The sequence below is a fragment of the Triturus cristatus genome, chromosome 8 (assembly GCF_964204655.1).
Source record: "Triturus cristatus chromosome 8, aTriCri1.1, whole genome shotgun sequence".
Classification (NCBI taxonomy): domain Eukaryota; kingdom Metazoa; phylum Chordata; class Amphibia; order Caudata; family Salamandridae; genus Triturus; species Triturus cristatus.
The window spans coordinates 924,058,395-924,073,150 of record NC_140591.1 but is presented as its reverse complement, the minus strand read 5'-3'; the positions used below and the strand labels follow the sequence as shown (position 1 = coordinate 924,073,150).

Sequence of the window (14,756 nt, the reverse complement as noted above, 5' to 3'; positions counted from 1 at the left end):
TACTGGCATCTTCTTTTTATGCTACTTTTCTTTATTTGTTTCCGACTTTCTCTTTATTTACATACGTGCTACGATTACTTTCTCTGTTGCTCTCATTCAGATTATTTATTTTTTCTGTCTTGCGTTCTTTCTTGCTCTTTTTCTGGAACACCCTCCCACTGAGCCTACGACAGACCCAAGACCTGCTGACCTTCAGAAGGACACTGAAGACCTGGCTGTTCGATCAGTAATGCCTCCCCCCCCAGTACCTTGAGACCCTTTCCGGGTATGCAGTGCGCTTAACAAATGACTGATTGATTGTCCTTTATTTACAAGACACCCTGCTCCGAAGGGTTGCCTGCGGTGACATATGAGATAAAAGGGGATTTTGAGGCTTGGCAAGTAGCTTTAAATGGCAAGTCGAAGTTGCAACAAACTGCACACACGGGCTCTACAATGGCAGACCTGAGACAGGTTTGAAAGGCTACTTATATTGGCGTAATCAGTGCTAGAAGCTCACAGATTACGTTGCAAGTACAAGGCCAGGGTATATGATATACCACTTTACAAGGGACATATCAGTAATTCATGACAAATGTAAATCTTGAAAATGCCGCTACAAGAGCATTGTATGTTTGTCAGGTGTAAATACCTTTTAGCGGCCTTCCATTAGCCAGGAAAATACTGAACTGAGATGTTTGATATCATAAAATAATACCAAGTGAGGTAGTCAAAGTATTGTCTGTGCGAGAAAGAACTACAGCTCAATTTCCATATTTAAAGACTATTGGAAGCAGAAACAATGATGCCAGTGAATAAAGGAGGACAACTTGGAAAAGGAAAGGAACGTGGGCCATACAAAAAATGGTTATTAGAGGTAAGCGCACATTATGAAACATTACACCAAATCTGTTCAGAGGACACTTCAATCTACAAAACAGATTTACTCAACGGTTAGTAACCTCAGGAGACACTCTTCTATAATGACAATTTTTTATTAAAGTCTGCTTTCTACACCAGTCACTTTCAACTAAGATGCAGTTAACAGTGCTACAGATGTCTCTTCATTCTTTTTTGAGGCAATAGTGTGAAACAGGCCTCCTTGCAAAGAGTATAATCTGTTCTGCATGAGTTTTGTTTTACCCTGCTGTTTTCTTTCTTGTGATAGTTTAGCTAGGCAGGCCATTAATAGAAGGAACATGTAAGTAATTACATTATTAGCTATGTACTTAATATATTACTGTAATCATCATCTAATTTATGTTCTGCAGAGACACAGCATTGCGTTGTGGAATTAAATGGTGCAGCAAGTTTAACGTGATCACAAAGTTAATATCAACAGACAGAGGGTTGAGGCTTATAACACTCCACACCTGACAATACAATATGTGAGCAATAAAACAGTGCAAAGAACCATGGAGTACACCCTTGTATACTCAAATACCAGGAAATGAACATTTCCTAATCTGACATAAACACAGTAGGTTCAGCACTGAGCAATGTATCAAGGTAATCAAAACAGTCTCTGTGTGCACATTGAAAAACTCCCAGTCCTCAGTAGTTTCTTTTTGTTCAAAGTAGTTCTTTATTTAATTTCTTGTTAATATTCAATGACTATAGCAGACACGTTTTGTCCCGCTCAGGGACTTCTTCAGGGCTCCACAATATATCCTAGAACTTTCACTGTTGACATTCAATCATCAGTCTGTAAAAGGTCAGTTGTTTAGACAATTTATGAAGAACTCCTTTCCATCTTACCGGCTCGGTAACCAGCAGCGTGTACGTGCGTCTGTTTCTCAGTTTGGAGTGATCACAAAGTTATAATGTCCACTTTTGAGAATAAATTATTAACATAAGTCACCAAACCAGCTTCTCTGATTTGCATGAAGCCAAATCAATACCACCACACTCAACCAACTCGAGATTATTATACCGAAACAGTATTTGTTCATTCTCATGTTCCATCCTAATAGCCATGCATATATGGTGAATGCACACAAGACACAAAATAATGAATGCTGTAGGTACAAGAATTGCTCAACAACTGGGGGACTTTGTGAAGTAACAAAAAGACCTGTTCTAAACGTGACCAAGTGCAGAATTGAATTAATCGGTCCTTCTTATGCATGAGAGTAGACAGAATATTTCATTGAAGAGGCAGATGACAACATTATACAATATGCAGCACCGAAGAAAGTAAAAGAAGGATCCTTGCAGACTTCAAGCACAGCAGATGACATCATCCCCAAAGGTACAGTATGAAATTATAAACTCCTTTTTATACTGCTTGAATTAACAATTTGATGTATGAAAGTATATAGTTTGAAAGCACATCACTTGCAAAAATGAAGGTCCTAATCAACCCACATTGAGTTTCTGCCACAGAAAAATTTAATTGGTTACTGACGTATAATACATTTACAATCTAATTACAACATATTTTGCTTACTAAATGTACAATGACATACTTTCTTTTGCTATAGTTCTTCATGCATCACCTTCTGCAGAGCAGTGTACATTGCTGTTGTTGAATTAATTTATTCGATAATTAATACCATAAAAGCTTTTGCATCCATAAGATCAATATTATACAATTAAAAAAAAATGTTTATACTTAAAAGATTTTAAAAGATTAAAACACAGACTGTAACGCAAATAATTAAAACAGTAATTCATAAAAGGGAAGATTCCCAATAGTAAACAGATTACTCGTTTCAATGGGTGGTCTAGTAAGCACAATTCATCCCCTCTACCCTCTTGCAAGAATAATAGTTACAAGATCGTTATATAGCAACATCATATGTTTAGACAGCTTTGGTAGTAGCTTTTGCACGGATGATCCAGGCGCAGCCCAGAAATTTAGCAACTCCACACACAAAAGCAGGCCTGGATGCGTCAGATCTCAAAATGCGAAGTGCGACTTGGTAATTCTTAGTTCCCAGCTGAACACAGATCGGTTTTAGCCATTTGTTCCTAGCCTGACGATAGGCCAGGCATACAAATAGGCAATGGGCTATGGTTTCTTGCTTATCTTTACAACACGGGCAGCTTGGTGAAAGGTTTTTGGCTGGATCCCTTTGGGCAACTGTAGCATTAAGATATAGGGACCCAAACCGAAAAAGCATGTACAACTTCCTGTCCATGAAAACTCTAATAAAATCAAAATAAGGTTCCAATTGGCCCACTTGTTTGTGGAGAAGAAAATCCTCAGTTAATTTCCCATGCCTCGGGTGAAGTAGGAGCCGTTGATGTACCCAGTTCCAGTAGATCTTTTTTAATTCCACCTTTGGCAGATGTGCTTGGTTCTCCCACGCATCAGCTAGGCCCAGAGACAGTAATAGTTCCTTAAGCTCTCTTAACCATTTTACCCTTTTGCCAGTGTCCAAAGTGATCAGTTCGCTAAGACCTGCCGCATAGTGGGATAACTCGGGGGTAGATCTGTAGAAAATAGGCATCAGCTAGGCCTACCAGTGCAAGGGGTTCGCCCTTCTCTGCACAGAGTCCTCAGACTATTAGAAAGAAGTTGGCACAGAAACTGAAATAGAAAATACATAGTTTATTAAACCTCAGGAGGTGGAACCACATTCACCCAGCACCCTGTGGTGCTGAATGAAGGTAGCACACAGAGTAGACGAACCATGGTCTTTTATACCCACACAGGGGCTCAGGAAAAGGGCGGTGCAAGCATACATGAGAAGAGTTACATACATAGATGGTCATACAGAAATGCACCGTCAACAGCAAAGGAGGAGCTAGCAGTTGCTGACTCTGGTAGAAACAACCTGATAGTTAGACTAAAACCAGATGCATGGACAGTTAGATATTCCTGCGCATGTGCAGGGTAGCAGAGTCTAAGTATAGCCAGTCCTTTAAACAGAGCACAAGGGAAGACAAAATGGCTGCCAGAAATACAAAATGGATTCCACAAAATGTACAGGATAGCCTCTAAATACCAGATGGATTCTGCTAACGCTAATTTAATCGCAGCCAATTTACGACAGACGACCCTTTTAGCGTTAGCTGAAGACATCTCCCATAATCCAGTAGGAAAAATGAAAAATATGCATATTAATTTTTAATAATTTTGTTTTTTTTCATAAATATCCTAATTCATTGCTAGGTGGGCATTTCTCATTCTAAATATTGTTAAGCGGGTATGTATGAGGTATAAACAGAAGTACAAAGGGAACAGAGAATTGGGTCATACAGATAGCAGGAGAGAGTAATTACTATTATCAGAAACAGAATTATTAGCTTTCTAGTCCTAAGCAAATCCTAGAACCATCCAGTAAAAACATTTTCAAGGCTCCTATGCATTTCAGTTACCATCAATTTCAACTTCAAAAACATTTTCGCTAGACTTTTCCAGTGTTTCCTTTATGAGGACTAGAGTATCTATCATTATACCCAATACAAACATTAAAGCAGTCAGACATATAATTTACAAAAATGATCCTGGATCCAGAGGACCAGGAGAACTACACAGGACCATGAGAATTAGGACGAAGAGCTGCAAAGGGTTGCTCCTCCTCAAAAATGGGACGATCAATGGGGTACATTTTCAACAAAAAGAAGTCCTTGGGAAATTAAAGCCGCTGTACAACCAACCAGAGGGGAGTCTTCTCCCTGTGTCCGTTTGAGCCTCACAGGCAGGCTCTTGTTGTTCCCACGGTGGAGCTGCACAACTCGCAACTCAGGAATCATGGCCTAGTTTCAAGGGAAAAGTTTCTTCTTTCAGGATAGGGCAATCACCCACCAGAGCAAATGCGCTCAGCGATCCTGTCCAGTGTCTCAGGCAGTGCACCAGTTTTCTTCATTTCAATCTAACAGGCACCAGAGACACAGCACCTGTACCCTGAACTCAAGTCCTTCCCTAACTCCTGTATTGCTCTGCTGGCACACTGCTCTTTCGTTGGAGCCATAGATCTTGGCCAACAAAGGTGAAAACTTTACAGCCACTTTAGGACCAGGATTCAGAGGCCTGATACTAGGATCTCTGAAGCAACCCTTGTTTCAAAGGGGGTTACCTCAAGCAAAAACTTTCTCGCCTTCCTGGTCGGTCTGTGACTCTCGGCTGGGCATCAAAAGCTTGATCCACGATTTCTCCTTTCTGATTTGTGACCCCGTCTTTCGCCCAAGATAGTAGCAGGGGTACTCTCATCACAATGCTTCCGGCCTTCTACCTTCACTGAGGTCCTGGTTGCCAGTAATGCCTGTGCTGGTTACCTTCCCTTTGACTTCAATCTGGACTGGTGCTGACTCCTCAAGCTGGATCTGATGTCCGCGCCCCTCTGGCAATGGTTGTAAAGCAGCAAATATCTATTGGTGGACAGAACAAAAGGTCTTTAGACAAGGCACAGAAATAATCTATCAACAGAGAGGATAGTCTCAGAATACTTCCTAGTCCAGGGACGCCCCATATATTAACAAGGCACCCTGGAACCACTTTCATATAAGTGAGAGTAAATAAAACAACAGTCTGGACCTATTGGCAAGTATAAAAAAACTCTTTGGTGAACTGACAAGAGTAATACGTCACCCAATCCCAAGCAGCCAAGGAAGTCTGTGTTCATTTACTAAATTCTGAGGAAAAGGGAAAAACAATACAGACATACTCCAAATCCTTACATCTGTATATTCCTATCTTAATCATCTAAAGACCCTCAAGAAAAAGGGAAATGTTCTACACTTTTACTCGTAGACTTTGCATTACTTGTACAGGACTGCAGACACTTCTAAAATGATTTCTCTTAATAAAAGCACCTACATTGTACACTTAGGACCATGCTCTCATGTTATAGGCGCAGCAGGAAAATCTAACACTGCTAATTTAACAGGGATTCCTATTACATACAGAACTAAAAACTTCAACATAATGGGTACATGTTCTCCAGCGGAACATCTTGTGACTAACAGACTCCTGTAAAACAATATTTTCCTCAAAAATGTTTGCTAAGGATCACATAGACCTCTTCCCTGCATTCTACATTTTCACAATCCAAACTATGCAACATTAGTTCTAGTAAGGACTGTCAGTTTATTTACACAGACTAGCTAATAAAACTAGCAATGCCCTTGCAAAACTGTATGTAGCATGAGAATAACAAACAATAGTGGTGTTGTCACCTGAGAATTTTCAAACAAAAACTACCCACAGCTAGTTCCCCTTAAAGATCAAATAAGGAAGCAGCAACCTAGACTACTCATCCTCTCATAATTCCATCAGAGAGGATGGGTAGTAACATAGCAAAATATATGTATTCGTTTTATTAATGCTAATAATGTTTAAAACAGTATTACTGAATAGCCAATTAAATGTCTCGTGGTTATTTCACAGACAGTTTAGACAGGCTAGAAAAAAATTAAGAAAAAGAGAGAACACATAAATTTGCCTACCCTTAATTTGTAGAGGAGCTAGCCTCCTCTCCCCAGTTTTGACAGTAAGAAACCTGTAACAGGTTTTATTCTGTCAACACTATTAGCCCCAATTTGTAGCAACTGGGCATAAACAAACTCTGAGGAGCTAAATAGCGCAGTAAACTTAGCTAAAGAACATATTCCCTTAGCAAATGTACTAGTGCAACATGAGGCCGCATGAATTCAAACTGAATCCCATTGCTTCCTGAATTCAACCCTAAAAACATTTATACTATATATATATATATGGCAGAGCCTTTGTCTTTTAAAGAGAGGTCACATATACTATGTTCATTGAGTGCACACAAAAACTTGCTTTTACCAAAAACAAAAAGGTAAGCAAAAACCTCTTTCTTCCCCTGCCATTTCGTCTTTCAAATGTCGAAATGTCAAAGCGCATGTGAAGCCGAGCCCTGCCAGGCTTCTAAATGTAGGAGTTCGGCCTTTAACCTATGCAGCTGTTCCAGCTTGTATGCAAGGTTGTCATGCAGTGCTCCCAACTCAAAGTGACCCTAGAGACCGAAGGCAGAGCAGCAAAACCCACTCTGTGTGTCTACCAGCAAGGTAAGCTTAATAACTTCTGCCAATTTTTGTACATTGATATGTGTAAGCAGTGTGCCAAGCGTTTGTCTAGCAGTATAGATGGTCTATGCTTACATATGTGCATTTACTGGGGCGTAAGGCAGTTTAAAAACTGATCTGACTGGAGAAAACTCATTTTACATAGTGAATTTTTACTCAATTTCGACTTTGATTTTTTAGGACATTTAAAAATGAATATCCTACAATGTTTTTGCATAATAGTCATCCCCAGAATGTCCTCTACATATCCCAGAGATGTGGCATCAAAAATGTATAATGTATACCCTTATAAAAATGAGTTTTGGACGCCTGGATAAAGTGACATTTTCACATGTAATTGACCCCCTATTGCTGTATAGCACGGCTGAAATTCAATTTGGATGCTAGGAGGTCACAGTATCATTATTAGGCATTATAAATAGTAAAAAACGAATTTGTTTTTGCACCTATTTGAAATAAAAAAAAATTATATAATCAAAATATATATTTTTTTTGTTAATAAATCTAATCATTTTGATGAGTCTACATATGAAAAGCGAGCTGCATCCCTTGCCTATTATATTGAAACACATTAATTCTTAGCCCTAAGCACAGAAGCTTATCTTGAAACATCTTAAGTCTGCGCCACTTTTAAATGAAGGACAGTCATTATTATTTAACATCAAAAACCACTCTTATCCTTATTTAAAAAGGCATTAACAAAAGAAATCCCTACTGTCAATCTGTCCTCTGTTTATCAAAAATAATGAAACTATATTTCTAACTTTTAAAACAGCAGTCTGAAATGCCGCATTTTAAAATGTGTTTGACTGTAGCTGTTCTCTGTGGCCGGAGTCCGCAGAGAACAGAAATAGTCTTGCTGACACAGCTGTTTGACACGTAAAGGCGTCGAATTCACACGCCTTTCAAGTCAACCTTGCAAGCCAACACAACTCTGTAGTTCTGTATAATGTGAATGCCTTTGAATACCCTATACAAAAGATAAATGCTGTGACATTTTGTATCTGAATTTAGTCTATTATAAAACACACAATTTCGTTTTTCTCTTTACACAGGTCATCTTAATTTTAACTTTCTAAAGGTAAAACTCTTATCCGATAATCCATGTTAGCTTTGCGCCACAATTTCCACTGAGAAAATTAATTCTCAATTGGAAAATCGTTTTTATATAGACATATAGCCCTTAAAATTTCAAGCAAGAGCATCATTTTACTTTTTGTCTAGGATTAATGCAACAGTTTTAATAAAAACAGTTTTCTTATGTAAAGTCTAACTGGTCTTTGCACAAAATAGGGCCGAGGAAGACTCCTTGAGTTTCGTTCCTCAGCTGCCCTGTCTTATCAGAGAAGCTAAAAATAGCCCCTCAGCGCAGAACCGGGCCACAGCGAGTGCTCCAGGCCCCCACCTCTCTCCAAGGCTGTCCTGCTGCAAGCATTACACATTTTCATGTCAGTGAAGCTTTCTAAGCAGTGATTTCACCTCCTGGTTCACTCCCCTATTTTTAGCCCCCACCTTACAGGCTGCAAGGTCAAAATCTGCCTTGCACAGCCCTGAAGCTGTCAAAGACAAAAAGCCTTCCTAATTTTAGCTAAACTGCAATAATTTGCCCTATGGAAAAATTTATTTTAATATACAATTTCTTTTCAAGGGTCATAAATTTAGGTTCAATTCTCAGATTAGCAGGTTCAGCTTAAATTAGAACCTACAACCCTGTGGACCCAGCACATTGGCTCACTGAACCACCAGGAACACAAAGCTGCATAGGAACAATTTGCAAATTCGAAATACCCACAATTTTTTTCAAGCTAAACTTTTAACCGGTCCCTAATTACTATTCATTAATACTTTTGTACTTTAAGGGTGTCATCAAATCACAGGGGTTGCTCTTTCTCTTGCTACACCCCTCTCAATTTCCTTTTGCGACTTATTGATGGTGATGAGACCAAATTAAATTTACTCCTTAACAATTTCACTTCTCAGAATTCTTTCACATATTCACAGTCATTCAATCTCACGCTTTTTCCAGTGCTAGCAACATCCAAAACACAATTTACCACACCACAACATTTAAACACACGTTTAACCCACAGATCAACACTTAAGACAGAAACAAAAGACAGCCCACAGACTGTACTTAAACCAAACCATTTGTAAATACTAGTTGCAAGTCATATTCACCAGATTTGGCTGGCAGAACACCAGAAAAAACGCTCTGCATCTCATCACTTATGAATGTTACTAAGTGCACAGACCAGGATCCTTTTATGTACATATTTAGTTCCTCGGGTTACTAGTCACCACTTACAAGTATTTTTATTCCATAATGCGCTGTACATTATAGAAGAAAGACCATACTTAATATACATATCCCTATTAGGCGTCCCCTCCGGGGGGGGCAGTTGTGCTTCATCAAGTCTCATTTTGGTACCATTCCAAAAGCACCACATCCTTTGAAGTGTGCTAAAGACAGGCATGCCAAAAATAGCGCAGAATATGCAATATTATAATCAAAGTAGCACTTAAGGTACCTTTAGTACGATGTGCCGTTCAAATCAATTCAGTTAGAGAAAATTCTCCTCATTACCTGCCTATGTGAATTGCAAGTCACATATGTCAAAACAAACCAAGTTGGCCAACACAAAATATACCATACTCAAAGCCACAGTAAGCGTTACTAAACTACCTTACCAATCACAGGCATCAAAACCAACAGCAAGCGCCGCAGACACTTACCAATCACTTGGTGTCCAGATTCATCCTGCCAAGTTCTAAAATCGACCAAATGGTCACTGCACGGTGAAACAACAGAAGAGATCTCAGTCGAGGACCGGTGCCACCTGGATGGTCAGATCAGAAAGAAAGGAAAAGTCGCCGTGGATGCCAAGACTCTGGTCTTATCGGGCAGTGATCACGTCCAGAGCGAGATTCCAATCCTTCGTCGCGACCAATCCTTTGGGCATCCGAGTCACCGATGAGCCCCAAGTTGAGGCGCCAATTGTAGAAAATAGGCCTCAGCTAGGCCTACCAGTGCAAGGGGTTCGCCCTTTTCTGCACAGAGTCCTCAGACTATTAGAAAGAAGTTGGCACAGAAACTGAAATAGAAAATACATAGTTTATTAAACCTCAGGAGGTGGAACCACATTCACCCAGCACCCTGTGGTGCTGAATGAAGGTAGCACACAGAGTAGAAGAACCATGGTCTTTTATACCCACACAGGGGCTCAGGAAAAGGGCGGTGCAAGCATACATGAGAAGAGTTACATACATAGATGGTCATACAGAAATGCACCGTCAACAGCAAAGGAGGAGCTAGCAGTTGCTGACTCTGGTAGAAACAACCTGATAGTTACAGACTAAAAACAGATGCATGGACAGTTAGATATTCCTGCGCATGTGCAGGGTAGCAGAGTCTAAGTATAGCCAGTCCTTTAAACCGAGCACAAGGGAAGACAAACTGGCTGCCAGAAATACAAAATGGATTCCACAAAATGTACAGGATAGCCTCTAAATACCAGATGGATTCTGCTAACGCTAATTTAATCGCAGCTAATTTACGACAGATCTTAATCTTGCCCAATACAATAGGGGGCATAATCTAACTATCTCGCTCAACCTATGTCTCCCCATGTCGAGAAACAAAGGTGTTAATGGAGTGCATGGGGGGGCGGCGACCAAGTCTCTAAGGAGCTTGTTCTCCGACCTTTGGATCTCTGTTGTTTGTTCAAACCCCCAGAGTTCCGCACCATAAGATGCCGAACTCACTGCCTTGCCCTCGTATACGACCAGGACAGGGGAGACCAATCTGGCAGAGGACAAACGCTGCTCTCTCAGAATGGCCCCCGCTGCCCTTTTATGCTTTAGTAGCATCTTGCTCAGGTGAGGCCCCCATGACATCTTGTCCGACAACCTTATCCCCAGGTAGTCAAAGGAATGAACTTGCTCAAGATATAAACCATTAAGAGCAAGTTTGGGTCTAAACTGTTTCCCAGGATTAAAAGCCTTAAATGTTGTTTTTGAGATGTTAATGGTGAGGCCCCTTGATGTGCAAAAAGCCTGGAGTGAGTAACGTTTGAAGACCCATGGGAGATTTGGAAATTAGGAGAGTATCGTCCGCAAAGAGAAGCGTAGCTATTTTTTCCCCGCCAGGGTTGGTGCATCTGCTGGAATTTGGCTCAGGAAATCCACCACACCGTTCACATAGAGTGAAAATAGTGTGGGGGCCGGAACACAACCCTGGCGGACGCCTCTCCTTACTGGAATACTCTCTGTGGTCTGCCCTTGATCACCCCATCTTATCCTAGAATTGCATTCAGACAACTGTACAGCAATACCAGATTATACCCCACCAGTAGATGACACAGATGAAGATCCAATTGACGCTGTTTGGGATACGCTTTGTAGCAGCTTAAAAGGTGAAATGGATGCTCTGCTTAAAGATGATTTAATTAATGACCCTGATTCTGATTTGGAACAACTTTTGGATCAAGTTGGATATACCATTCTAAATGAGTACGAAGAAATTCAAATTTGTTCTGATCAAACTAAGACCACAGATGAATCATCACCTATTTTTGAGGGCTCCAACAAATGCTATGGGGTGGTCATACTATTGCTTTGTTGCTTTATTATTTGTTTTCGCTTGAGTGATGAGGCAGCTGGCTATATGCTGAATCTCATCTATTTGCTCTTGCCACGTGATAATAGAATGTTCAAAACTATGTATCACCTTCACAAATATATCAAAAAGTGTTAAGGCCCCACATATTACTTACTATTGTGCCACTTGCTACACACATGTTGATAAAAACACTCAGACCTGTCCTAACCAACACTGTATGAAAGATTTGATTCAAAGTGACTCAGTGTCTTAATTCATTCAGCACAGCCTAATTTAACAGTTAGACTATGTTTAGGCGAAATTTTTTTACAGAAAAGGTGAGGAAACATCGATTTGATCACTATATGGAGAATGAGAAACAAACAATGAAAGATGTATATGATGGGGAAATGTATTTGGATTTATTCAAGAGTGGATTCCTGAAAAACCCTAACAGCCTTTCATTTGCAATGAACACAGATGGTGTTCCTGTATTTAAAAGTTCCAAAATATCAATTTGGCCAGTGTACTTAATGGTAAACGAGCTGCCTGCATCTCAAAGAAAACTGCGTGAAAATATATTACTATGGTATTTGGGTTTCCGCAAAAAAGCCAATAATGTGGTCTTTCTTAAAGTCATTATATATTGAACTTACACAGCTGGAAAGTGGAGTGTCATTTAAAGATCACAACAATTGTAGTTTTACTTGCCACGCTACCCTTCTGACAATCACATGTGATTTACCAGCTCGTTGTCTTGTTTCAAACACCCAGTTTAATGGGAAGTTTGGGTGCTGGCATTGTCTACAAGAGGGTGAAGTCACTGTGTCAGGAAAAGGGCACTGTAGAGTATTTCCTTACAATGCTGAAAACCCAAAAGGCCACTCGATGGTACTAAATCAGATGTAAACAGTGCAATAGCAAATATCGAGAGTGGACTTTCCGATTACAGTGTAAGAGGGATCCAAGGTCCCATGTGGTTCATGTTTTTGAAACATTTTTGTATAAGCAGAGGATTTGTGATTGATTACATGCATGGTGTATGTAGTGGCACTATGAAATTGATGATGACCATCTGGTTCACTAAAGAATATAAGCATCATTTATACTCCTTTTTATGAAAAAGTCAAAGTAGTTAATGGCTATTTGAAACAGATAAAACCCACACTGGATGTTAGTAGAGTTCCAAGGTCTGTTGGTGAACTACCATATTGAAAGGCCTCAGAGTTTCGAAACTTTCTTTTATTTTATAGAATGCCAGTATTAAAACATGTTTTAGATAGATTACGCTATTTACACTTTTGTGTACTTATGAAAGCAATTCATAAGCTAATAAATGATGACATTAGTCAGGAAGATTTAAATATAGCAGAACAGTGTTTACATTTGTTTGTGCAACTGTTTAAGGATTTATATGAAAAACGATTTTTGACAATTAATGTTCATCAATTGGTCCACTTAGTAGACAGTGTAAGAGCAGCAGGGCCTCTGTTTACTGCTAATTGTTTTGTTTTTGAAGATCTTAATGGTTTCCTTTTACAACATGTGCATGGTACAGTAGGTAGAGGAACACAAATTCTAGATCCAGTAAATATGATACAAGTAATACCTGTGTTAATGGAAAATCATTTGCCTCCTGATAGTGTTGAGGCACAATTTTACCAGAGTATAATGTGTTCATATAAGAGAAACCGACGATACTTAAAAATTGAAAATTGCATTTACAGTGTTGGTTCTACATACCCTTACAGCTTAACAGAGAATGAATATATAGCAGTAACTTAGATTACTCATATTTTAAGCTCTGATGTAGTAGCCTACAACAAAATATTTTTAGAACAAAGTAATATTCTTGTTTACAGCTCAAATTACACTCGTATTCAGAGGTGAGACCAAAGTGAAATAAAATATGTAACAGAATCTGGAGTGTTTGCCTATGGCAGGGTGACTAGATTCATTCAGTTTAAGCAGGCAGACGTGTCAGTTAACCTAGCACTCATGGTTCCACTTAAGTGTGAATCCTATGACATCAGGGAACCAGTTCATCTGGTTGTAGTAAATAACAACATCACAGCTATCAGGATATCAAGGATAAAATGTGCCTGTTTTTACATTGAGGTAGAAAATGAATCATTTGTAAGTGAAATGCCAAATCGATTTCAAATAGATTAAGGCAAATCATGCTAGAAAGTTCTCCTACATGCATGTCTCTTTTTATTGTGCATTTGATTAGAAATTATCTTGATAAACTTTCTTAACCTGTGCTCCAATGACACCAAGGTGTCCTTGACACCTTCCCAGGGGTCCTAGACTGCTCATAAAACATAGTAATGTTGGCCAAATAATAGTGTATATCAATATAGAAGCAAAATATACAACTGAACATTCAAAAATGTATTTATAAATGTGCAGCAATATGAAATTGGAGGCTAAAAATTCATTTGGTATCCTCAAATTTATTTTTGGGAGCAGAGCAAGTACATCAAATACAATACAGTATGGCCAATGGGTGGTCTCAATTGATTTTAGAAAGCTTAAACCTTCCCATTACAAGATAAATGTTGGGTTTGTTTTTGCATTTGTTTGTGATTGCAATGAAATATTTCATAATTTGTGTATTTGTTTGATGGATGCTTGTTTTCCTCATTTGGGGCCTTATGTAGGTAAATTACATTTACCGATTCTTAAATACCGAATTTTACCGATTCGGTATTTATGAATCGGTAAATGTAATGTAGGTTAAAAAATACCGAATCGGTAAGTGTCGGTATTTTAGAATCGGTATTTACCGATTCGGTAATGGTAACCTGTATCTCATTGATTCCTATGGGCCAGGAGGCCCATATGAATCAATGGGAAGCCAGTTACCATTACCGAATCGGTAAATACCGAATCGGTAATGGGGGGAGCTCAATCAAGGGTGGCAGGGTGTCACATTGACACCCTGTTGCACCCCTGATTCCTGCATGTGTGCACATGTGGCACACATACATGCCCTGAGGGCATGTGTGTCTGCCACATTGCACACATCTAAGGGCCAAATAATGCCTTAACTGAGACATTCGTCATTTACCACCAACTGTCAGTTGGTGGTAAATAACGAATCCCCACACCCACCACACACTCCCCCTACATCTCATTTCTGTATTCGGTATTTACCGAAGCGGTAAAATTGCCGATT

At 39.4% G+C, this 14,756-nt stretch overlaps 1 pseudogene; it reads left to right on the top strand.

The window, feature by feature from the left end:
- The first annotated feature begins 781 nt into the window (after positions 1-781).
- LOC146805268 (uncharacterized) lies at positions 782-13,747 on the top strand (annotated as a pseudogene).
- The last annotated feature ends 1,009 nt before the right edge of the window (positions 13,748-14,756 follow it).